Source organism: Chelonoidis abingdonii, chromosome 1 (genome assembly GCF_003597395.2).
Source record: "Chelonoidis abingdonii isolate Lonesome George chromosome 1, CheloAbing_2.0, whole genome shotgun sequence".
Taxonomy (NCBI): domain Eukaryota; kingdom Metazoa; phylum Chordata; order Testudines; family Testudinidae; genus Chelonoidis; species Chelonoidis abingdonii.
The window spans coordinates 298,444,317-298,471,464 of record NC_133769.1 but is presented as its reverse complement, the minus strand read 5'-3'; the positions used below and the strand labels follow the sequence as shown (position 1 = coordinate 298,471,464).

The window sequence follows — 27,148 nt, the reverse complement described above, 5'->3', positions numbered from 1 at the left end:
GGCATATTGAGTTTTGAGAAAAGAAGATTGAGGGCGGACGTGATAGTCTAAGGATGTTATAAACAGGATAGTGATCAACTGTTCCCCATGTCCACTGAAGGTAGGACAAAAAGTAATTAGCTTACACTGCAGCAAGGGAGATTTAGGGTAGCTATTAGGAAAAACTTTCTAACTGTAAGGGTAGTTAAGTACTGGAATAGGCCTCCAGAGGACTTTGTGAAATCCTCATCACTGGTGGTTTTTAAGAACAGATTAGACAAACATCTGTCAGGGATAGTCTAGGTTTACTTGGTCCTGACTAGATGACATCACAAGATCCCTTCTAGTCCTAAGGGATCTATGATTCTATGAATCTATGATTCTGTGACTTGAAAAATTGGATCTTGAGCTTGCACTCTGGTTTGTATGAAGACAGTACCAAGCTCTGATTCTGATCTCACACATGTGGAGAAATTATACCCATCAAGTTACACTATTGTAAAACTGATATTTTATTATCAAAATTGGGCCCATTGCTCAGGGACAGCAGGTGTAATTCTTTCTGCCCTAACATCATGATACTTAATAATGAACAAAAGACAATGTAACCTTTACCAAGTTCAAATTCTGCACAGGTGAACCAATATACTAAGAGACAAATCACACAACCTTTCACGAGTTATTGAGCACTAACTCACAAGAGCACTGTATGATATTGAAATCAACAGGACCATTCGTAAGATCTAGAAGTGCTCACCAACTTGAGTTGAGACTATGAGATCTGGGTCTAAATTATACAAATCATTGACCATTGTCACCTGTATTAAAATAAAAGATATTAGAGTATATTGCGATAAGGAGGAGAGGGAATGTGAACACCAGTAACAGCCTGCATCAGAAGGGCATTCATCAAAAGACAATTACAGTATGAATGACATGGAAATAAGACAGATAGAACTGATGATGGATAGCATGAAAATGAGCAATAGACTATGGTATGACATTTATTCTTGAAAATTATGAATAATCCTCTTTATTTACGCTATCGAATAGCACTGGTGTTATTCCTTGACCCTGGCTATACTTGCAAGATACAGACAATCCAGCCTACCTCCTGTTGGTCCTGAGTGTTTCCTTGAATGAGACTACTTCAATATCCTTTTCCATTTTAGGGATGAGAAATGTTTGCTTCTTTCTTGCTTGGAGTATCAGGGCTTTAATTCAACAGAGCATGTTGAGAGAGGCTGTCTATAGCATAGCTTTAATGATGCAAATGATATAAAATGTTGCAGAAACAGCAAAGCATGGAGATACTAGGTATCTCTGCAATGACCTGAAGGTGTTTTAAGAGCATGAATTTCAAATTCAGCTTTTCAAATGACAATTCAACTTTCTTTTTCAGATTTTTTTAAGGAATCATGAAAAGAAAGGCGGCCAAATTCTTCACTAGTGTAACTCTATTAAAGTTGTTTGTCAGTAGTGACTTGGCCAAAGTGTTTTCTACATTGGGTTCCAGTGTTGACCTGGATTTTACTGGGAACCATACATATAGGAAACAAAGGATGGCAGAATTTGACCCTTCAATTATATCATAGCTCTGCCAGGTTCTGATTACAAAATCTCCATTTGAATTAGCCAACAGTTGGCAGAACCAGAGTTTAGAAATATATTTGGATTTCTGAAATAAATGCTGAAATGGGCATGTTCTTAGATTTCAAAAATTTAAATGTGAATGACTGCACTGTAAAGGGATATATATCTCTGTATAGGGTGAAACTGCTCAGCATTCACCTAACTCTGCTCCCACTGAAATCAGTAGGCTGACCCTGAGTGTTTTTGAAAATTCCACCTATAAAATCTAAGGACCTGATCCCAGTTCCACTTCAATGAATGGCAAAACTACTGTGGACTTTAATGGGAGAAGTCTCAGGCCCTAAGAATGTGTTGTCAATAATTTTTTTATTGCCCCTAATTTTTTGTGTTTTCCAGGGAAAAATTATAACATGTTGTGCTCTTGGCTTGCTCTGCCACAGCAGTTAGCTGAAATAAAAAACCTCTATTCCTGAGCAATGCTGTCCCAATCAGTGGATGATGTTATAAATGGGTGATGATATTTTGTCAAGAAAAAGACTACTGAGAGGTTTTATAGGCAAACAATGTCATTTTTTAAATGTACAAAAGGGCACAGAGAAAGGAAATGAAAAAATTAGGAGCTTCTAAGAGGGTGATCCAAAACAGTTTTACTCAGGAGAAATCCTCACTGATTGTCAATGAAAGCTTTGCCTAAGTAACTACTACAGAATGCAGTAATAAAAGAGCATTAAAAAAAATAGCTAGGTAAACAGCAAAAATGAAAAGCTATAAAAGCGAGTGAACAATGTATTTTAACACTATAAATCTGTGAATGATTTTTTCCTTCATAGGAAGTTATAAAATGGTTATTTAGAATTTTTAAATCAATATACTCATTAGCATATACCCAATATACCTAAATGTTTTTCTCCGCCCACCAAGCTTATTCTGTACCTTTTTCTGGCTAGAACTACCCACCAGTTACTGTATATATTTCCTCATCACTATGCCCAGTACACTGAAATACTAAGAATTCTTGGCTTTTGCCTTCTCAAGCATAGATTACATAGGTGTCAGTAGTTCCTTTCTTCAGCAAAGCAGCTTTTTCTGTTTAAAAGAAGACAGCTCTTCACTGAAAGGAGATATGGCCATTTCTCATCTGACAGACCCGATTTAAATCATTATGATGTGAAGCAGATTTACACATGCAGCTCAAGGAATGGACCTTACCAAGGTATCAGTGCAAGTAGATTTCCATAATAAAATTCAACACAAAACCTCAGCATTGTACGAAACAAATTCGGAAACTTTATTGTGAATTTTAAAGTACATATAGTAAAGGACCTTATCATTAATTAAAAATAAATTTGAAAGAAATCCACATACTAGTAGTTAAAGCAAAAGTTCAGTACATACTTTTGAAGTCACAATATATACATTCATGAGAGTGCAATAAGCTTCCAATTACATTAAGTAAATATATTTTTGAATAAATAGTAGGACTTTTGATTTGACATGTGTGAAAACCATACCGTTTACACTGAAAATGTTTTACAAAATATAGCAAAAGAAAAATTGAACTTAATACATTTTAAATGTACAACTATTTGAATACCTTTTTTTATTAAATCAATTCTTAAATCAGAGTGCACAAAGATCCATTTTGTAAAAGACAGTTGTTGGTTTTCACTGCCCAACACTGATTAGAAATGATAAATTGAAAGATGCATTACTATACACATCAGTTAATTCCCATTCAACTCAGTGGCCACTACAATGAAGAAAATATTCCAGAATCATTGACAGCATCTTCTTCTCTTTTAATCTATGCCTGTAATAAATACATAGCAATGGTATCTACTACGACTTTAAAACACTGAAACATTTTACCTGATTTTTTTCAGCTATTTCTTGCATATATATACAGAGAGAGAGAGAGAGAGATTTTCAACAATCAGAATTGTAAAGAAGAAGTAAATACACTGCTATCCTTAAATATTTTCTACCCTGTAGTGGCTCATAAGAAAAGAAAAGAAAAGAAAAGAAAAGAAAAGAAAACTGTCAGTTTTCAATTGTCAACCTAGGGGAAGAATATCCCTAAGATGGGTAGATACTACGTATACAACATGTTAGACCATATTATGAATACATAGCGTCCACCATATAAATACATAACAGGAGTAATATAGTATACTGTGCCTACTAACTACTGAATAATAATTATATAGGAAATTTTCACATCAAGTGTTTTACATTTATGATTACTCATACATTATATCACACAATAGGGGGAACCTCTTCCCAGACAGACTCCTTTACCACATTTTGTCATCTTTCAGAGAATAATCATCTGTTACATAGTGACAAAGTATTTCTCCAGAAATACATGAAATGCATTTACTATTGCAAGCTCAGAAAATGATCAGCCACCTGACCATTTTACAAACAGAGTTTAAGGAATAACAGCTTACTTAGAGTGTCAAATATTTGGCACTGACCTTAAAAAAATTAGGAATTGTGGGCATAGGGGTGTCATTCAGAAAGTTTAAGAAACACATAACCAGAAAACTAGTTAAGGAATGATGAATGAAAAGAAGTACTTTCCATTCAAATAGCGCACAGTGGGCCTATTTGAGTCATACCTAACCACCCTGTGGTGCGTTATCTGAACAGCTCAAAGCATGGCAAAGGACAGCACAGCTTTATATTCATTATTGTTAAAAGAAAAGCAACATGCTGAAATGTATATTAACTGAAAGTTAAAGATTTTTAAATGCCATTAAGGCTTTATGGTGTATTAAGATCTCAAGAGACAGCAGGCTATTTTTATGTAGGCTACTAGAGCGGAAGAGCAAGTTAAATTCTTGTGTATCTCTCCAGGACTCACGCATCACTGTTAAATATGAGGCATTTCACTCCAAGCAGTCTTGCAATCTTTTCAAGGTAACGGTCTCTTCTACGTGAGAAAATAAACTTTTCTCTGCAGGGCATTGTTTGGTAACAGTGAATCACTTGGAGGGCAGACACAAACATGCAGATATAATCTACTTTTGACTGAGCTCATAAATCAAGAATATCTCCTGCCTCTCATTTCTAAACATCTGGCTCTGACCATCACTCAGACACAAAAGTCATCAAAGAAACTAACAACCAGTTAATATTAAGAATATATACTAGTGACAGACAAAACATGTTTGTCATTTGTCACTTTTTCTTCTCACTTATCGACCCGAAATTTTAGGGTGAAATGTTGGTATAAAAAAATATAGGCCCCAATCGGGCAATTGGATCCATGCGGGAGGAAACCTGTGTATCTGGACAGAGCACCACTGGCTTCAGCTGTACTCTGCACCAGAATCAACCCACATGGAGCAGTGTGCAGGGGCCACTGGATAGATCACTGTGCCATTGGGAACAAGAAGAGAACTTGTCAATCTGGCTATTAGAAAGAATACAGATTTGGGTTTAGAGAGAACACTGTAATGGCTTCGAAACTCATTTTAAAAAAAAAATCAGAAACTTTGGCAGTTAGAAATCTACTCAGTGTTTCTGTGCTGGAACGTCACTTTAAGTTAACAGTGAAGTTTAAATCTTTTAGGATAGATTCTGTAATACAAAGTTCTCTTTATTTCTGCTTTTAAACGACATGAAATAACCCTCCCTGCCTCCACTGATATCGCCAAACAGGATAACAGAAGTCTTACAGAAGCCTTGACAGCTTAAATATACTGTAGGAATTGTTGACAATTACATCTGCACGTCTCAGCCTGCAGAGTGGATGGCTAATGGAATTAATGAATTGCCTGCTGGCCTACTAGCAAAAAGCCTAAATAACAACATGACCTTCAGTCAACACTGCTGCAAAAGCACTTCCTAAACGATTCAAAACACATGAGCTACGACCTCAGCCACTGATAAATGTTTGTGATTTTTCTTCTTTTGCTAATTTTGTCCCTCTTGTATAGTTCTTCCTAGATCAACATTTAACCACTTGTTTTGTTATTTTTTTTTAATTAATAATGAAGTGCTCACAGTACTATCCATGGAAGAAGGATGTTGTAGGGCCAGGTTCTGCCGGCATTTACACCAGCATAAATCTAAAACCACACCACTGAAGTCTAAGAAATTACTCCAAATTTTCACGAGTGAAAAGAGAAAAGCATCCAGTTCTGATTCTCTAAATATGCTTGAAATGAAGAGTCGGGATTTCCTGTCACAAACCAGAACAAGTGTCATACTCCTAATCTCTTTGTCTTCACCCAGATGTAACTGCATTGCAGTCAATGGACTGACTCTTGTTTTACAACCATGTGAAAGGAGAACCAGACCCAAAACTGGCAATCCCTGCCTATGCCAATAGTTACTAATATACTCATATTCCATGAGAAGTAGGACTAAAATATATTCTGCTGTAAGATGGACATTTTTAAAGAGATGGGGAACTGGGGTCTTATTTAAAAGCATGTCAGCAAATAAATGCAGACAACAAACCTCTTTTAATATCAGTGTTTCTAACATTCTGAGGCTGGAACACTCCTGCTGAACAGGAATTATATTCCTTAATTATTCTTAAAGATACTTGGCCTAACCCTACATTTTTAATCTTTTTTAGGATTTAGTTTAGCAGGATAAGAGGTTATAACAGAGCATAAAATGATTTAATGCAATGCCTACAATCTATTGATGCTTAATGTAATTGATCACTGAAATACTTAAAACGATAGTATTAAGTGATTTGTGCATTTGATGACATAAATGATTGTGACAGCCTTAGCCACATAGTTGCATTCCGCTTGACTTTCACACACTTTATTTGAAGACTGCATGTGTAAAGATCAGTAGCAATTGCCAGTTTGCCTGGTCTACCACATCACCATAGAGAAACTGCTACAGACTTTTCTCCCTTAGGTGCAATTTTGTCATACTCCATTAATCCCCTCAATCCTCTCCCAATCCTGTGGACTTGTTATATTCATATATTGTAATCCATGATTGTTGTGGTAAAGGAACATTGGAAAGTCTCTGTTGTCCTGAAGGCAGAAAATTACAATGATAAGTCTATTAAATTTGGCTCTTACAATGTCTACTTGGATCAAGCCTGCTTGTCACAATAATAACCAATAGCCACAATGTCAGTACAAATTATCACCAACATCCAGAATGTCAATGTGAAATTAATTTTGCGTTTCACATAGCCTTGTCTGTTCTGTTCCCAGACAAAGGCAGAACTCCAGCTGTATTTTTAAGGAGGAAAAACACTAAATCAACACATCACACAGGGCAGCTTCATTCACTTATGCATGTCAGGTTTTCAGTTTTCAGCTCCCAACTGGAAACTCTATCACATGATTGCACCTATTGTGTAACAAAAATCTTGGCATTCTTCCACCTGAATCTGTTAAAGAGCGATTACTGAGAGCATTCCCTTTCAGGGTTGTTCAAGTTAAATATGAGATTCTTCATAAATGGTACTGTTCCACTCTCTCTCTCTCACACACACACACACCCCCCCCGAGTATTTCTATTCCCATCTCATTTGATCTGAAGTCAATTTTTAAAAATACACATATCAGAGAACACTGTTTATTTTCTTTGATTGGCTTGATGAATTAAAATTTGTAAATCTTGGTTTTATCCCAGTTACAGGAAGAGTTAACAGCTGAATCCAACTATCTAAAAATCTATGATTGATCATCTAGTGAACTCTGCAATAAAAGCTTGTTTGCTAATTAACTGTACTAAGGTCCGCATTCAGTGACATGTTTAACAGCATTTTTTAATTAGGTAAAAACTTTCCCTTCCACATATGAGAGCTTATTAGAATTTTAATTCTGAAATAAATAAAAAAAAATAAGTAAATCAACCTCAAAATAACTAAACGGTAATGATCAAAACACAGGAAAACTAAAAAGCATTGTTCCTCTGATATCTTAGGTGTCTGAAGTTGATTTATTTTACCTCCTACGTATGGCTCTTCTTTTTTCATATTTTAAATTAAGATTGTATTTTACTATTTTCTAGAAATCTGCAACACCTTGTGCCCTAAATAAGAACAGCAGCCATGAATCTGATTACATGATCTACATGCACTTCACACACTAAACAAGTTTGTTAGCAGACTGTTGCAAGAATCAATCTCATTCACCCATGGGCACAGTGTACACCATCTCCAGATCACTGAGCTAGTTTATTTTATTCTGTAATATGCACAGAGGTTAACCTGCACAAAATTCTGCAATGCAGAATTATATTTAAATCTGATGTTACTCCATTCAAACTTAAACCATATTTAACACATTCATTACTGATAGGAACACTGTAAACGTTATTTATGACCAGTTTCAAGGATTATATTGGAAGCTTAACATGAGGTGGCAATATTTTAGCACATATAAAAAAGTGCCTGTATAGAAACCAGCAACATAAGGCTGGCATATTCAAAACACTGTATAAAACAGCAAGATGCTGTCATAAATAGATAGCTAAGGGTTAATGTTTCTTTTCCCTGTAAAGGGTTAACAAATGGAACCAAACACCTGACCAGAGGACCAATCAGGAAACCGGATTTTTCAAAGTGAAGGAACGTCCTGGTTTTGGGTTTGTTCGGCCTGTTTGTTTTCTCTCGCTTATGAGGAGAAGAGCTTTCTTTTTTTTCTATCTCAGCTTCTCTACCCTTCTTTCCCAGTGTAACTCAAAGGTAGCAAACAATAGGCTTTTATATGTTTTTTGGTTTTAACATGTGTGGAGTTTGCGTGGAATGTTTTAAATTGGATATCTTGTGAATCAGACTCTTTTCATATTTTCTTATAAGCAATAGCCCTGTATTTGTTCATCTTGATGCAGAGTTATATTCTAGTAAGTTTTCTTTCTTTTTATATAAAGTTTTCTTTTTAGACTTTGTTGAGTTTTTCATCTGGGTAGGTTTTAAGGAGCAAGGGAAGGATTCTCTTTGATGTTAGAAGTCTACGCGAGGTAGCTCAGGGCAGCACCACGGAGTTGGTGGGAGGGGAAAAGAGAGATAGGATCATCTCTGTTTCCTTGTATTTGGGGTTTGTCTCTTGGTGGAATAAGGAGACATGCTTCTTGGTATTGTGATGTAAAGAGATTGCATCAGCTCTCTCAAGTTAGCCCAGAGAGGAAAGTCTGGGTGGGAGAGGGAGGGGGAAGGGAAGTGGAGTATTTCCCTTGCCGGTAGACTCAGAGCTTCTGGGTCTTGGGGGTCCCCCCCAGGGAAAGGGTTGGGGAGACCCGGGAGAGTTGATCAGGTACTCCGAATCCTGATTGGTGGCAGCGAGATAAGATCCAAGCTGGTAATTAAGCTTGGAGATTCATGCTAAGCACCCAGATTTTGGACGCTAAGGTCCAGATTTGGGAAGAAGAGGCTTATTACAGATGCCTCTTGTGGTAATGGGGGTATACAAATAATACATTTCTAAATATATTTAGAGAGTTTGTATCCAACTGAGAAATGCTGCTCACCAGCACAGAGATGTCAGGCAAAAGACAAACTTCTATCCAGTGCTGATTCTAGCAGAAATATTTAAGTGCAGATAAGTAATGTGGGTCCTTCTGAACAGATCATCCCAGTCTACTTTGCAGCTTATGTTAGCCAATGCCATATTCAAATATGAGGTGGTAGGTTAGTTTCTCTTGTCAGTGTAGACATGGCTAAGCCATGGTATAATCATTGTAAACCAGTCTACAAATCTGTGCTCTTGATAAAGATCTCTCTAGTCTAGCACAATTTAAAAAAAAAATCACATGGCTGCCAAAGCCCTAGCTACACCGGGGAAATGTTAGCACCATGCACTGTCTTGAAACACATTCTGTCAAGTGCAAAAGGTTTGGAAAGATCTGCCCTTGTAGTATGATAGCAAAGTTCCATTTGGCTCCTTTCCTGAACTCCTCCACACACGGCCCCAAACTTTACCACATTATATAAAAAACCAAATACTAAATATAAAATAAATAAAATAATAATAATAAAATCTAACAGTAGCAAATGAGATTCATACATGACTATGAACATATTGCATGCTCTCTCGCTGTTATAATCCTCATCCTTCCATATCCCATCCACTGACTCACTAGCTTTTTTATTTCTAATTTATACTGTGAGCTGTTTCAGTCAGAGGCTGGAAGCTCACAACTTGTTATGCCCTTTGGTTTTTTAACTCACTTTGATCTAATGACATTCCTAAACAATTGCAAACTGTTATATCTTAGGATCTGATCCAAAGACTCCAGTGGAAATGTTTCCAGTAACTTCAGTGGAAGTGGGACAGTGCCGATATCATAGTTTATTGCCATAAAATGTTCTGAACCCTTCTTTTAATCCCACAAAATTAAATTTTCCCAACGTTCATAAGAAGAGATCCTCCTCTGATGTAAATCAGCGTAGCACCAAACACTTTAGTGAGCTATGCCAATTTTCACCAGTTGAAGATCTCTAGACAATTTTTTTATTATAAAGATGAAAAGTAATTTGGGATCTCTCAAAAGAGAAGTAAAGCTGGTCTTCTTAAAAGTACTGAAAATGACTCTGAACTCTGTGGTAACACATTCCTATATTGTCTATATGTTGATGTTCTCTGGGCAAGTTGTACAAAGCCATATTTTCTGGTGTAATAAAATAACTTTGTCTCACTCTCTTGATGCAAAGCTCCCTACATGTCTCATAGTCATAGAATCATAGAAGATTAGGGTTGGAAGAGACCTCAGGAGGTCATCTAGTCCAACCCCCTGCTCAAAGCAGGACCAACCCCAGCTAAATCATCCCAGATCAGGGCTTTGTCAAGCCAGGCCTTAAAAACCTCTAAGGATGGAGATTCCACCCCCTCCCTAGGGAACCTATTCCAGTGCTTCACTGCCCTCCTAGTGAAATGTTTTTTCCTAATATCCAACCTAGACCTCCCCCACTGCAACTTGAGATCATTGCTCCTTCTTCTGTCATCTGCCACCACTGAGAACAGCCTAGCTCCATCTTATACACTGTCTTATACATTGCTCTATATATGCATAGTGTTGTGAGACAATTGTTATTTCATCTTATTCACCTTGTCATGGATATTATTTGTCATAACTTCTGAAATTACAAAGAAGCAGTAGTAACAATGTGAGATACAGAGAAACAAGATGGATGAGGTAATATGTTTATTGGACCAGATTCTGTTGGTGAAAGAGACGAGCTTCTGAGCTACACAGAGCTCCTCTTTAGATCTTCCCAGAAGAGCTGAATGTAGCTGGAAGATCTGAAGAGGAACTCTGTGTAGATCGAAAGCTTGTCTCTTTCACTAGCAGAAGTTTGCCCAATAAAAGATATTACATCAACCACCTTGTCTCTCTAATATCCTGGGACCAACCCATAGCTAAAACACCACTGAAAATGATTTTTCAGTGAAATGTTCTAAGCCAAGAACAATTGCTTGGGATCTGCAGACAATGTTGCTTAATGTAGAGTAGCCAATGCAAGGAGTTTTGTCCCAATGCAACATATCACTTAAACTGTAAAACAATATTTTCCATAGTTGCAGACAACATTTTAGGTTGCAGTACTCGTTGAACAGATTTTAAACGTAATGTTCTCTGTCCAACTTTTCGCAACTATTTCTTCCCCTACTAAAGCAGGGTTTCTTAAACAGGGGTCGCCGCTTGTGTAGGGAAAGCCCCTGGTGGGCCGGGCCGGTGTGTTTACCTGCCCCGTCTGCAGGTCCGGACAATCGCAGCTCCCACTGACCACAGAGTGCTGCTCTGGGCCAATGGGAGCTGCTGGAAGAAATGTGGATAAGTAGAGCAGCAGCCCCCATTGGGCCGGAACAGTGATCCGCCGCCAGTGGGAGCTGCGATCAGTTAGACCTGCGGACAGGGTAGGTAAACACACCGGCCCCAACCCACCAGGGCTTTCCCTACCTAAGCGGCGACCCGTTTGAAAAACCCTGCACTGAAGTGTCCATTCAAAATGTTCTCATTTACTTTTAGATAAAGTCCTGCACAAAACCCATAAAACTTGATTCGGTGACCCTTATACTGAGTGACCCTTATACTGAGTGACACTTACTGAGTGACACTTACATAAGCCATCTCAAAGGAGTCATTAGAAGGGATTTTCCAAAGCACTCAGCATTGGCCTCTCTGCTGTTACTGGAGTCAGTAGTCAATAGCTGAGTTACTGACTTCAAACGGAGTAAACATAGGCCAGTACGGAACACTTTTGAAAATACCAGTCTTAAAACTTAAACTCAGAGACTCAGGTACATTTTGCATGGAAATCAATGAAACTACTCATAAAGCAAGTGCTACCCAAAGTGAAGAAAGCTTTTAAAATTGAGTCCAAGCAGCTCACGTAAACAGGCTGGCCTTAACCAGTGGTATAAACATTACAGTATAAAGATAAAATAATCTTTGAGGGAGAAGGAGCAAGTCAAAGCAGGAAGCAGTTTAATTTTCACCTTTGACAATAGGAGGATTTTCACTTCCAGCTGCTTCTGTGTTTAACTGACCATTTTTTATGTAGTGAGTGAAAGCCAGCCAATTTTCTTCAGAGAAGTTGTACTATTCTCTTGACTCAATAAGAGCTGTATGCTTCTTATTTGTCTATGGCACCATGGGGATGACATAAAACATCAGAGCAAAGATTTCTTTTTCTAATATGCAAAATTAACTGTTAAACTCAATGGGGAGTATTTAGATACCACCAATTTAGAATCAAACCAAAGCAAATAGTCTTCTTAGGGAAGAAAGGGACCAAAGGGAACACAAAATGGTACCTGAATTAATTCAGAGATGTTTCTTATAAAAGCAGAATAAGTTTCTTTTATGGTCAACTGGATTATGTTTCCTTTTATAATAAGCCAATTGTTTGGGGAACTTAAAGATAATGTAATGAATAACCTCACGTAAGAGTACAAAAGGGAGGCTGAATTTTCCAATATATTTTAGCAAAAGGGTCATTCCAAAACATGGCCTGGATTTCTTTTTTTGAAGGCGATTATGATTTACAACCTCCACTGATGTAAAAAGGCACAGTTCCATTGAAGTCAATGTTATTGAATTATAATGTTAGACCATCTATTAGTTTCCTATTTCCTTTAAACTTGAGGGGCCTGGTTCACTGAAATACATGGAGTTACCCTTATTTATGCCACCTTACGGTTTAACCAAATAAATAACAACCCAAGGACATTTTTTTTTTGGTTGTAAAGAGAGTTTGTTTCGGGAGTGAGGTCTATTTATACTGCCAGCCCTGGCTAATGATTCTTTACTTATCCACGTTTCTAAGGACCTAAGATCTTTTGTTTGAAAAGAAGCTTGGAAGCAATTGTCTTGTGTTCATTAATCCATAAACATTTGATTTCAAATTAGATTGCCGGCAGACATACCCTCTCTGCATTGTTACAGTGGAAAATTGATTTGATTAATCAAACAGCTTTGTCTCTAGAATACTTGTCCCTGACAGTGCTATGCAAAAAACTGCTGATGCAATTGCCAGTGCTGGCATGCTCATCTCTCACCTTGCTAAGTTTTCCCTCATGAAAACATCAATTGTACACCTCATTCAATTAATTATTCTACATAATGCTCATTGCACTTATTGTGCATCATTCTGTATATTAATAAAAAGCTATATTCTATTCCTGGCTCTGAAAGTGACCTGCCTTGTGACACTGTGCCACTCACTGCACTGTGCCTCAGTTTCCCCATTTGTTATTATCATATAGCTCATGCTCCAAAATGTCTGTTAGTCTATAAGGTGCCTGTCATAAACAGATAGCTAAGGGTTAATGTTTCTTTTACCTGTAAAGGGTTAACGAAGGGAACCAAACACCTGACCAGAGGACCAATCAGGAAACCGGATTTTTCAAAGCTCAGGGAGGGAATGTTTTGGGTGTGAGTCTTTTGTCTGTCTCTCGGGTATGAAGAGGATCTTTCTATCTTCAGCTTCTATTCTTGCTTTTCCTAGTTGTAAGTACATGGTTATAAGAACAATATAGGTTTTTAATTGTTTTGATTTACATGTGTGAGTTGCTGGAATTTAAATTTTTGCACTTTCTTTTTTGAATAAGCTTGTTTATTCATTTTTCTTTAGCATTAACCCTGAGTTGTCAACTTGATACAGAGACTATGTTTAGTGTTTTTTTCTTTCTTTTTAAGAACCTGTTTTTGAGTTTTCTCTGAGGTTAGGCTAAGGAACGAAGGAAGGAAATTCCTCTTTGTGTTAGATTTACGGAGGGTGAATCTGTGCAGCCCGGGGCAGAAGGAGGAGCGGGAAGGTGAATTGTCCTCTCTGCTTTGAAAAGTCTAAGGAGTTAAGTACAGTATCGTCCATGGATAACCCAGAGGGGGGAGCCGGGGCGGAAGTAAAGTAGAAGACAAGGGGAGGGGGGTTATTTCCCTTGTGGTAAGACTCAGGGCTTCTGAGTCTTGGGGTCCCCCAGAGAAGGTTTTGGGAGACCAGAGGGAGCCAAGCCCTGGAATCCTTGGCTGGTGTCAGCGATATCAGATCTAAGCTGGTAATTAAGCTTAAAGGGTTCATGCTAGCTTCTCAGTTTATAAACGCTAAGGTTCAAATCTGAGTAGGAAGCTACGACAGTGCCACAGGATTCTTTGATGCTTTTACAGATCCAGACTAACACGGCTACCCCTCTGATACTATCCTGTAGTTATTTGCTGTGAAAAGCTATATGTTGTGCTATCTGGGCCATTTAAACAGTGAATTGTTTATTTTAATCTGTAATACAAAAAACAAATTTTAAAACATTTTTTAATTAAACTGGGTCTACTGGAAACAATGTGAACACAATTTATTTGATGATAGGGGACATCATTAACCTTCCAGTATTTTTATAATCTTACAAAATGATCAAAGTTAATATATATCATTCTCCTTTATTAATCCAAATGTAATTTTAACATGTTGTCTAGGTAATCTGAGCACATTAGATGCTGCACTTTGTATGAAGAGTATTTGTTGAGACAAGAAGCAAATGGGAATATTAATTCTAGACAAAGCTGCAGGGATCCCACTAAAAAAAAATGCTTCTCTAGAATAATGGCATTATCCAGCCACTATGGTTAGGTCAAGTATCCATCCCCAGACTGGCTGAATGTGTGCCAGGATGTCTAGAGAGCCTTAGGAGAAGATATCCTGATTACCTCCTCCCTTGGCAAAACTTCATGCAGGCATGTTTGGAAGAAGGTATCCTTACAGAGACATGTCGTGGGGATGTGATAGGGCAAAAACTGGGGTTTTTCCCATGGAAAAGGTGACAAAGTCCATCACAAACCAGTTACCTGCAGGATCTGACAAAGGTGAAGGCCATCAATGTAGAGGTTCTATGCCTTCTTCCCACTCCCTAGTACCTCTTGAAGCTGTGCTATCAGGGCTTCTGCAGCCGGCGCTTGCCCTGGGGATACCCTAAAAGGGGATTTTCACTGCAGAGGGGGGCCTACATGAAAGATAACTTGGAGCTGTATTATCCATCCACCCTGATTTCTGCAGATCCAGCAGGGGCAGAATGTACCCCTTTCTTCAACCTCCTCCTCCTTTATCAGCTCTACTGCCTCCCCTGACTCCCCCATACATATATTCAACTCTCTGGGCTTACAGAATATCTTCCATGCATCTACAGAGGAATATGATTGGGCCCATACTTTTAAAAGATATAAATTCCCTAATTTCATCCTAACTGCCCCAGCAATCACTCCTCATCTGTGCCCCACCACACTCCCTTATGCATACACAGCACGCATCTTCCTAGTCTGGAAGATTCACATTTCAGTCATTCTTCCTAACAGAAACTTTATTATTATTATTATTATTATTAAACACAAATAAAGCAAGCATCCTTATCAGGCTCAGAAAGAATGTGAGGAAATGCTAGGAATGGAGGGCATCTTGAGCAAGCATAGGAAGGAGAAAATTAGTGAAAAAATGAACACATAGTGGGCCAAGCTCCATTGAGATGACTGGGCTCCCGTTGAAATCAAAGCAAGTGAAATAGGACCAAATAGTGAGGAATTTCCAAAAAAAATCTGTTTTGACTCAAGCCAATATTTATTATTATTATTAACATTATTTTTTCAGAACTGCCACTGAATAGAAATAGTTATTCACCCAGCTCTAGTGCAGACTGACTAAATCTGTTTGGAAGGGAGCTGCAGCAGGGCAAGTGTCCTGAATCCTCCACTCTGCCTGATATCCAGCAGGGAATTGGCACAGTGACAGCAGTGGGTAGTGGTGTCCTGAGGATGCCCTCCTTTGGGGATGGACTTAATCTAAGGTCATAATAGCCCCTGTAGGCACAGCAAAGTGCAATGTGTGCTAGCAAGTCCACAATGCTGGTTCGAGCATAATTTACAGCTGTATCTACATAGAACGTCTTTTATTGAGCAAGCCTTTGTCTAAGCCACCTACACGCTGAACTCCACGTAGTAGTAACACCCACAGTGACAACACCATGGCAACAAAAAAAGCAGGATTCACTTCTCTGAAGCTTATTTATTGCAGTTATCACTTCAAGCCAAATCTCAGCCCCTCCTAGTAAAAAACTTCTACTTCTTATTAAAGAGCACACACTTTCATTTATATGTATTCCTCCTGCAAAAGCAGGGAGCTATAACTGAGGAAGAAGACAAATGTGCAAGAAATCGATGAAATTCTGTGAACGATGCAAATTAAACTAACATACTGAAAACAGCAGGTTAAAAAAACCTCCACTTCTATCCAGAAGGCCCAATTCTCCTCTCTCATCTATCAGTTTTACACCAGTGTACCCCTATTTCTCCTCTAGATTTGCTCCTGATTTGCATAGGCACAAAAGTGCTCAGAATCAGGCCTGGGATTCCTGCTGGTGTTCAAACATGGAAGACAGAAGTTTGTGCTGAACATTACGCCAGCCCTCCTCATCAACTAGTGTAGTTATCTTCTGGTGAAACAATGTGCATCAAAGGAGATACCAGAGAACTACTTATGTCCCCATTTGTTTTACTTCACAAAGTTAATGAGTCTTGCCTGTAAGCATTTATTTTTCTGTGAAATAAAACAAAGGTAACTAACTGTGAGTAGTAGCCCAAAGGAGAGGGGGGAGTACCATCATGCTCCCCGCCATTAGCAAACATGCAGAGAAGCCGAAGTCCCCAGAGCAGAAGGAGGGCTTAAGCCCACTGCAGCATAAGAAGTGCTAAAGTCACAAACGTCCCATAAGCTGGTTTTCAAGAGATGGCAGAATCCAGCCCGTAGTCTCTGTGGACCCAGGGGAACAATGGGAAATCAGGGGCAAAAAGTTATCAGGGAAAGCAATCACCTTTACTTCCAGGCACCCTGAACATGCCGATTCCAACTTGAGGCCTGGTGCAGGCATACTGTTCCAGCCAATCACACTGCATCCTAAAGATGGAGAGTACTGAGCTACTCAATGGAGGCGTCCAAGTCCTTCTGCCCTCTACTGCTTCCCATGATCTACAAACGTTTTTGCTTTGTATTGTCAAATCCATGAATGATAGCAAAAATGTCACAGTAACAATGGCAAGTTTTTCAGTACAGTATTAAATATCTGCTTTGATAGTAAGAAAAAGAACTCTGCCAAAATACCAAATCATCAGATTACAGTATTTCTCACTTCCTATTCAACATTATCTATTTCTTCTTGTGACTCTCACAGCAACCAAAGCATGGAGCTGCTGTTATGATCTCAGCCTAATGCCCACCCTGTTATGTCCACTGGTTTCACTGAGCTCTTTAACAAATATTATGGGTCCATAAATAGAATATATTCAATACTGCTCAGAGAGAAATTCATTTCCAAACATTCTGTTTTCATGAACCCTCCAATCATTTATTATATAAATCGAAACATTTATTGGATTACGGAAATGTTGTTTAGATTTTACAATCAATATGTATTAACCAAGTACTATTAGTGTTTGCATCACTTGTTTGTTTGCAATTTACATAGATTTTGCTTTCTGCGGTTCTTTGTGCTCATGGCATTTTGAACCATGGTGTGTGTTCAGTGATAATTGCCGAAAGAGCTGCAGAACAGTTGGTGACTTCTTTTCATATTTTTTGGCACAAATCTAAGAATTTATCACAAGCCTGAGTGCAAGCGGAAAAAATCCCCTGCTTCTTTTAGAAATCATGAGTCTAATTCTTGCTCTTCTCACACTGGTATAAATCATGAGTAATTCCACTGAAATCAATGCAGTACGTGAGAAGACAATAAGTACCTGGGACTTTTAAGAAAAACTGTGTGTGAGAGGTCCTACTTGCACAGTGCTATACATGTCTTTCAACATTAGCCACTCTGGTTCAAATCTAAATCTGGTCAAAAGTGGAAGTGGGTTTAGACTTTTAACTATTTTCTCTTGGATGCTTGCCCACTATGCAAATTTGCATAAAAGATTTTCTGTGTCAGAGGCTACGTCTACACTACCCGCCGTATCGGCGGGTTACAATCGATTGCTCGGGGATCGATATATCGTGTCTCATCTAGATGCGACATATCGATCCCCGAGCGCACTTATATCGATTCCGGAACTCCACCAACCCCAACGGAGTTCCGGAATTGACAGGGGGAGCCACGGACATCGATCCCGCGCGGTGAGGACGGATGAGTAATCCGATCTTAGATATTCGACTTCAGCTACGTTATTCACGTAGCTGAAGTTGCGTATCTAAGATCAATTTTTCCCCGTAGTGTAGACCAGCCCAAAGAAAGATCCCAAACTCCAACAGGAGGAGTGCTGCAAGTCAGAAATGAGTTACTCTGAAAGAACTGACAGGGAAGCTTGCATATGACATTCATTTATTTTTGTCGTCATTAACAGAATCCACATGCCTAACTGTATCCTTGTATTTAAGCGATCTGTCACCTGGCTTTGTAAATGATGTTACATTGCTTGAAGATGCTTATCACCTAAGCTTAAAATAATAAATTCTGACTCAATTGAAATGCAAAGGCAAAATACTACATTTCTGCTTCTAGCAGAGCTTCCATTTAATGTGCCAGATGAAGGAGCTTGCTCTGCTTTACTAGATCAGAGTCAAAATAGTTTGTCCAAGGAACTCAGTGATTCTGGGAAAACAGTCCTTACTGAAGCAAAACTCTAAATGATGCAAATGGGTGTTTCGCCTGAGTAAGCACTCCATGATTTGGCTCTTTGTCTTCAGGTTAACATATCAGAATGGCTACTCCAATCCAGACAAGGGACAAGCCAAGTTCTTCTTGATGGTGTTTTTCTAAGGGCCGGTCTACAATACCACTTAAGTCGATATAACTTATATCACTCAGAGGTGTGAAAAAGGCACCCCCTGAGCAACACAAGTTACAGTGACCTAAGTGCTGTCCACACCGGCGCTATGTTGGCAGGAGACACTCTCCGATGACATAGTTTCTGTCTCTCGCAGAGATGGAGTAATTATGCCAACGGGAGACTGCTCTCCTGTCAGCATAGCGCGTCTTCACCAGATGCGCAACATTGGCACAATTGCGTCGGTGCAGCTGCACCAATGTAGTGCTGTAGTGTATACTTGCCCTAAGAGTCAAGTAAGTAATTTCTCTAAAGTTTCCTCTGAAGTACATTGCCACAGTAAGTGGGAGAAGCATAATTTGAAATTCTGATGGCCTTGGATTTAAAATAATGGATGTCACTGTTTTGTTACACAACCTTAAATTACCACAGGTCTCCTACACTAAACTTGAAATTCTGTTCTCACACATGATCAGAAAATCATGGCATCTATTTCAAACAGTACAAGCTTGTATTAAGTGTACAGCTTCTTTATGTCCTTAAGATTAAAGTCTGACAGTAGTGATCTCCCCGAACATGCATCTAATTTTTACATCTACACAGGTAAAAATGCCTTTGGGTCTTAAAACTATGAGTGCTGAATTATTTAAACTAGTATATTGGTTAAAGAGTCTTCCATAGTTTTGGCACTGGCCCTCTTTTCTTAAGACATCCAAGTGCCATTAACATGTTAAGGAACATATTAAGGATACATTAAAATGAATCTCAAGTGGAAATTGCATGCAGGAGATGTGTAAGAGGAAAAATGTAGAGCATGACAACAAGTGGCATGTAACATCAGAGATTATTACAATGCCTTTATAACTACTCACTATACTGCAGGTCACCTCTAGTTAATCACACCACTACTTAGATTTTTATTACTGTTAGTCCTCTGATACCACATGCTTCTTCAGAGTGGGATTTGAGCTCTAGCTTTTAAAGGCCGTATGTAATACTTGGAAAACCTCATGATAAAATGATCAAAACAGAAGACAGAGCTACATGTTAGATACAGCACTGAAATGAAGATATTATTACAATAGCATCAAATGGCCAGCCTACTGGTCCTGCTCTGAACTGCCATACGGAGAAGGACTTAGCCTTCTTTTCTTGCATTCTTGCTATTCAAAGAGACATAATACCTCACATTAATAAACAGCAACCACTCAAGAGTGCCCAAGGGACTGCCATCCAGGCAGCCTTAGCAGGAGAAGGATGGCAGTAACACAGTCCAAAGGGGGAAAATGTATGTTGGTGATTCTGAGGGCTCCAGGGCTGTAGAACTTTCCTCCCATATAATGTGTGCTGTGGGGTGTGTGAGAAAGAGGAAGAGGACAACTGCATAGAGGCTATGGGTCTGATTCTGCTCTGCCACAGAGGATAACATCAGTGATATAACTAGAATTGCATTAGTGGAAAACCAGTGTGAGACCAGAATTAGGCCCAGGGTACATTGTGTTAATACCCAATTTAAGGCCCCTTTCCACAACCAGAGCATTGTTAAATAGTCTTAGTGTAAATGTGAATCAGGCCCACTGTCTCTGGTCATTCTCAGTGCCAAGATGCAATGTATGAAATGCCCCTTCCTCTCGTAAAATACCAATACCCAAATTCTGGGAAACAGCACCATTAATTCATATCAAATAAATCCATACGTACTACAGGACCAGGAACGCACAAAAATAATGCATCTACTTGATCAATGCTATATTCCTAGTGGAAAGGAAAGGTTATTTTCATTACCTACAGTGGTCTGATAATTAGCTGCAGGGCAGATTCAACAATATCCCAGGATGTGGTTTCACAATATAATAAACAAATGTCTAGTTTTTTGCCATCTAAGAAAGCAACAAAACAATAGCAGGACTTGTCACTATTTTGCTTATGGCAGGAATTAGACAATGTCCAGAACCCTGTACCTACCCTGCTAGCATTTTAACTAGTTTGATTACATCATTGATTCCGTTACTTCAACAGTTCTGCTCTCCAGTATAGGGCATAATTGAAAGCAGCAGCCAGCAGGTATCAAATGTGAGTGAGAAATGTCTCCTGCTGAGTAAGTACTGACTGTGAACCAGATTCACTGTCTTGTAGGCAGTTTTGCAACGAAGATGTTATAAAGGAGAGGATCCTCAGATGGGTGGAGCATCTGTGGAGGATAAAGAGGCAAGCAAATTACCAAGAATATTCAGAAGTGGAAATTACATTTAAAAAATGGCTATGAGGTAGATCAAAAGCAAAGAGATAAGATATTGTAAAGGAATTTTTTCAAAGAGATACAAGAGAGATAAAAGGAAAAAGTTGAAGCACAAGGTATAAAACAACACATTTATTCTGACCTGCTTGCCTCCTTCATTCTGTAACTGTGAAGAAAGTCTTGTCCCGATGTTTTCATGATAAGCAAAAATCCAACCCTTCTTTTGGTTAGTGATAGCAAAGCTGAATAGCACAAAAATGATTAGTGCAGTGGGCCAAATTCTGCCCTTCCAAAGGTCCTGTTTCAAAACATATTGATATCAATGGGAGTCTTTCCATTATCCAAATCCCATTCAGGTTAATGGAAAGCCTCCCACTGATATCAATAGGCTTTGGATCAGGCCCTTCTAATTCTTGGAATCTCAAGCGCGAGGTCAAGATTGGGCCTAGCACCTTGAAGTGTGGTGATACTCCAAAAAAAATGATGGTCAGAATGGCATCATGGGGTTCTGTGTTGGAGCTGGAGTTACTGAAAAGCAATAAAGGGCTTTATTTACAGAAAAATGTTTTTTTTCTCTCTCTAACTGCTAACACTGCAAATCAAACTAGGATTGTTCTGACTCAGTCATAATGATCAGTAATAAATATTTTGCAATTGTATCTTTGTTAAAAATGTGGTTGACAATTCGTGAGCCAGAAGAGGATACAACTTTCTCTCTGCCATCACAGTGCTGATGCGCTAACAGAATTAAAAGCAATAAACAGTTTGCCTGTTTGTTTCTTAGAAAAGGCAAACAGAACAGACTCTCAATGTACACAAAGGAATAGATCTCTTGAGGAAAATGATGCTATTTTTACCGTGATTTTTCTAACCATCACCAAACTTTAAAAAACTTTGATAGAAGTCAAAACTGCAAAACTTCTGGACGGTGTAAATGCGAAAAGCTATGGGTGTAAAAGAGAAAGGCTATGAGTAGTTACTTCTGTTAGTGAAATTAGAGATTATTGCATTTGTTTGGGTTCAATGAGTTATCTTCACTGAATGGAACGATAATCACTGACACAACAATTAATAGTTTGCAGAAGTATGGCATTGACATTGAAGCTGATATGAGAAACATACCAGTAGTGTAACAAATGGTGCTGAGAACCTGGCAGGAGTTTTAAGGGGTTCTGCCACTAGTGTCACTGGGGAGAAATTTGATAACCTAAAAGTAATGTTATTTCACTCCATGAACCATGGGACCAAATTCAGTGAAAGTCTGCCTTAATAGTATCAGGCCTGATTTTTATTTACATTAAGGCTTTGTCTTCATGGGGAAAAAAGGGGGTATTTTTTACATTGAGATATCTAATGTGATAGAGCTACTGATGGTTAAAGTCCTCAGTGTAGCTAGGTGACCCCAGTACTACACTCCTAGTGTTAACCTCAACTGGTTACACACAGGTTAAAAACCACAGTGTCCATCTCCATTACAATTTTATTTTAAGATGGCTACCACAGTATAAAACCATACCGTTTTTCTGTAGCAAAGTCATAGCCAACTTCCACTTCACCACCACTTGGCAGTATAAAGATGCAGTATAAAGATGCCGTATAGTGGGTATTGATCACAGTTGTGCACACTTTCCTGTGATGTAAAAAGTCCTTAGTGAGAATCTGGCCTGATAACTTTAAGACAAAAAGCACACTGAAACTGTCCGGTGGTTCAATTATATTTAAAGTGTAACATGTGAACTGTATGGACAAATGTAGCTCTGATCAAGTTTATTGCAGTCAGTTGATTTGCTCCCACTTAGACAAGAACTAAATGTCTCCCATTGTATTTTCAGATATTCTGCAAAGCAGCAAAATTTGCTGGAGAAAATGTCAAAAAAAATTGGCTTCACCATCACAAAAAACACCCCACACAAATTTTCTTTTCTTAGGGGATTGCATCTGCTTGTACAAGCATTAACGTACTTTGTGAGAGTGATTATGCCTTGGTTCATGTGATTCAGTCAGACAAGTTGGCAATTCAAATTTCATGACAAAATGCTAACTTATCTTCACTATTGAAAAAGCTAATGAAGTGGTAAATAGTTGCGGAAGCAATGTTACATGCAATGTTCTGCAGGTTTTGAGGGCCTGTCATTATCTGTGAAACTGTATAGGTGCAAAAGTAATGAAAGCCCACTAAGAAATCACAACAGGCAAAAAACCTTTACAGCTTTGAAAATTAGGACAGAATTAATTTCAATTGTTTAAAAAGGAATATGATTAATTTAGGCCTTTCAAAAGAACTGCCCTAGATACCTTGGCCTGGATTCTCAGCTGGGACCAGTATCTGCTGGGTGCTGCTTTGGTGAAAACCACAAAGTACCCAGAGCAGTTGCCTGATTCTGAGATTGGTTTACCTTCAGCCCTGGCATAATGGAGCGCAGTCTTGAGGCTGCTTTACACTATGCTCACTGGCTATGGTTCCCAAAGAGAAGTCTACCAGTAACAACTGACAGATTACAAATGTCATCAGCAGCAGAAATAGAACTCCAGACATGCCCTCTCCTCCTGCTCCCGAATCATCTAGAGTTGCCAAGCATCTGTTTTTTGACTGGAACTCACAGTCAAAAAGGGACCGTGGAGGCTCCAGTCAGCACTGCTGACTGATCTGTTAAAAGTCCAGTCAGCAGCACAGTGGGGTTAAAGCAGACTCCCTACCTGGCTCCACGCAGCTCCAAGAAGTGGACGGATTTCCCTCTGGCTCCTAGTGGAGGCACAGCCAGGCAGCTCTGTGTGCTGCGCCCAGTCACCGCCACCGGAGCTCTCATTGGCCATGGTTCCCAACAAATGGGAGCTGTGGAACCAGCGCTCGGGGCAGGGTCAGCATGCTGAGTCCCCGTGGCAGGGGCTGAGCCATAGGGAAGGGCAGGGTGTTCGGTTTTGTGCAATCATCGAGTTGCCAAACCTAGAATCATCACCTATACTGGGGGACGTAGGGAGTTGGCTACACAGGCTCTATGGTAGCTAGGGACTCTTTGAATATGGGCTTCTGTACACCAGGCTTGCACATTCTTACACCAGGCTTACACTTGGCCCAAAATGTGAGAGCATTAACAAAATACCTAGAATGGCGCAAGAGCAGCAAGTAAATGTTACCAAACATAGAAATAGTTTCCAATGCGAGTCATTTCCTTCTAAGTTGATTCACAGACTGAAAGGTTTACTTGACCTAAGTTCCAAATGCAAGAATTGCTTATGACACAGACGGACATCAGAAATCAGCTCCAGACAAGGTAAGTCCATTTTGTTGCCATCTGTGATGAGCGCCATATACAAAGAGACCCATGAGGGATCTTATGAAGCTGTACTATTAAAAGTACTCAACATACTGTTTTAAACATGCAGACTCAAGAGTCAGTATCATCCTGTGTATAATATAAGCACTGCCAGCTTTCTTAGTAACAGACCTATTCTGTTTCCTGAAAGTTCAGACATCCACACTGAGTTTTTAGCCAAATGACAGCCGTATGGTTTCACAAGTGTTTTCAGATTTCATCCCAATCTTCCTTGCAAACTGTTGAATTCAAGTACTGTCCACTTACTGAAATTCAATTTGTACGGGCCAGCTTTGTGGTTGTTTATATTTTTGTTTGCTTGTTTGTTTTCTGAATCAATCCTCTTTCATAAATCTCAGCAAGACACCAGACCTAACGTGGATGTTGCCCTCTGCCAGTGTGGTATCAACAGAGTCTGCCCAAAAGACATTAATGAGGTATTTTGTGTGCCTGCCTCAACTATCACAAATATAGTATGTCTACATAACTAGCCAATGGATTCCAGCAGGCTACTTCAAAATAAATATTTCATAGCTCTCCAAAAAGGGCAACATTTTAAACTCCAAAATCTACACATTTCTGGCATACATTTTAGGTCCTAAATACTCAGAAAGAAAGTGATTCATGGAAATTACCTTACCAGATCATACTAGTAGCCTGCCTTTGTTAGTGGGCTATTATACCTAGAAGAGGTCACAGGGTTCATATCAGATTTAGGTTACAAGTGAATCAGGTTTCATCAATTTTAAAATAAGCATATATGACTGTTCACAATTAACAGTCTCTGTTAATCTAATTAACACTACATTTTCAACTGTGTCTGTCCACTACTTTAGGAATACCTCAAATTTTGGAGTACAACTTGAGAATCATAGAAGTCTGACTTTTAGCACCCACAATTCCAAATGCAACTAAGGGGAGCAGCAACCACTTAGCACCTCTGGAAATCAATATCAAGTTATCTTAAGCTGGGCACCTGAAAATGGAGACACCCACGAATGATGAGTATTTTTAGGCCTTAGTTTCTCTCTCCTCTCCCTCATTCTCTCAGCCCAGTTGTGCAAACTTCAATGGGAGTTTTTCCAGAATAAGTATTGCAGGGCTGGGTTCTCTGTCTTTTTCCTATGACTTTCATTAGCATCTCTAAATCACTCTATTTAATCTGATTTAAAAAAAAAACAAAAAAAAACTAATGTAGGAACAAGTACAAGCAAATATCTAGATTAGAAAGCATGTTACTTCACATTATCAACATTCTATAAAAAACATTCCTCCAAAAGCATTCTGTTATTCAAATTTTAAAGAAGCCACTTAGTTCCTTTAAAGTACTTACTACAGTCTATGCTTTTGAGTTCACTGTGCAATAACAGATCATACAGAAAATCATCGGTGAATCATTTCTCTGATAATATGCATTTGGGGGGAAATCTCAGATTTCTAATATGTGCATGCACACTTCCTACAAAAATAAATATCTCCAGATTTCATTTTCTGAGTATTAAAAAGAGAAACAAGAAATGATAGTGACAATAATTTAGTAAAAGGGAAAGATATATTTAAGCATCAGCCAAGTGACTCAATTTTTCATACCATTTACAATGGAAGCTTAAAGACTAAAATACTACACAAGCCATTAGTTTCTCAATACCCTGCAAGGGATTAAAGTATTTCTTAATCAACTGCTAAAGCATAGAAGAAGGCCAAACCTACACATTAGCAAAGTTGGGTAATAGTAAAATTTGGAGATGTTCAGATAGCTTTGATACCATCACAACAAGAAGCAAAGGATACAATCACAGCAAGAAGTGCAGCAGTTATTAAAATCTACTGAAAACCAATTAGTAACTTGGCAGTTTCTTTGTCTGCAATATACAGCTTTGAGGAATCACATGACAGAAACCAGTGCACTGATTTTTAATGAGGTCACACAAAGCTGACCACACCAACACACTATTATTATTTGATCCTTCTAATGACAGAGGGCATCCAAAACAGCCAGCTCAAGAGAAGTGGATAAAGGAAAGTACTTTTTATGGCATTTAAGTAGCTTTCCAAAAGCCCTTGACGCACCTTTGCCATACTATGCATCATGACTGCTAGGCAATCCATGTAGAAATGATCTCACTCCATCACTCTAAATGTGATGGACTGCATGAGGTAAACTTTAATGCATCAATACCACACACACATACACACAAAAAGAAAACAAAGCAAGTACGTTCACATCTCATTCACATAATGGTTAAGGATGCAAAAACAGATCCATGATAGATGAACAGCTTAAATGAACAGCCAGTTCAGAATGCTCTACAATGCTGCTCAGCTACAGCTGCACAAACCCCATAGACTGAACCACCCCTTTCAAAAGGATGCCTCCAGGAGACCAGAACAACTGTACCAGAGCATATTTAAGTGGCTTCCCTTGGCCATATCCACACCTCTCATCTACTTTCACAGGAAAGCCAGGTCATAATCAGGCACTGCCATTTTTAACTAATCTTGGTTTCAGGCAGAAAAAGGGAGTTTGCCAATCATGGCAACATGTCTATCCTGTCTCACTCTGCATTTCTGGTGATTGACAGCCCTGTGCTCTTGTAGCAAACAAAAGCTAAATACATTTTTTTTAAAAAGGCAGGCATTCTTTTCTGTCTGAAATGTTTGACAGATTTAACAGCTTTCTGAAATGAAAACTGATGAAACCTCAAACAGAAAAGTTCATCTCCTGTACACGAGAGATTACATTTCAACAGGTGAGGTTTACTACTATCCCTTAGGCAGATGCAGATTTAATTAATTG

General features: G+C 38.8%; 1 protein-coding gene across 5 annotated transcripts in view; it reads right to left on the bottom strand.

The window, feature by feature from the left end:
* PCDH9 (protocadherin 9) overlaps positions 1–27,148 on the bottom strand; it is a 956,435-nt gene that overhangs the window by 915,244 nt on the left and 14,043 nt on the right. The window contains exons 3-4 of one of the 5 annotated variants that reach the window (XR_012655013.1): positions 18,282–20,989; positions 16,315–17,966 (exon numbers count right to left, since the gene is read on the bottom strand). The exons of the other annotated variants lie outside the window; for them this stretch is intronic. The gene's annotated coding sequence lies outside the window, so the exon portion shown is untranslated. Of the gene's footprint in view, positions 1–16,314; positions 17,967–18,281; positions 20,990–27,148 lie in introns of those variants that run through there. 5 annotated transcript variants of the gene reach the window in all.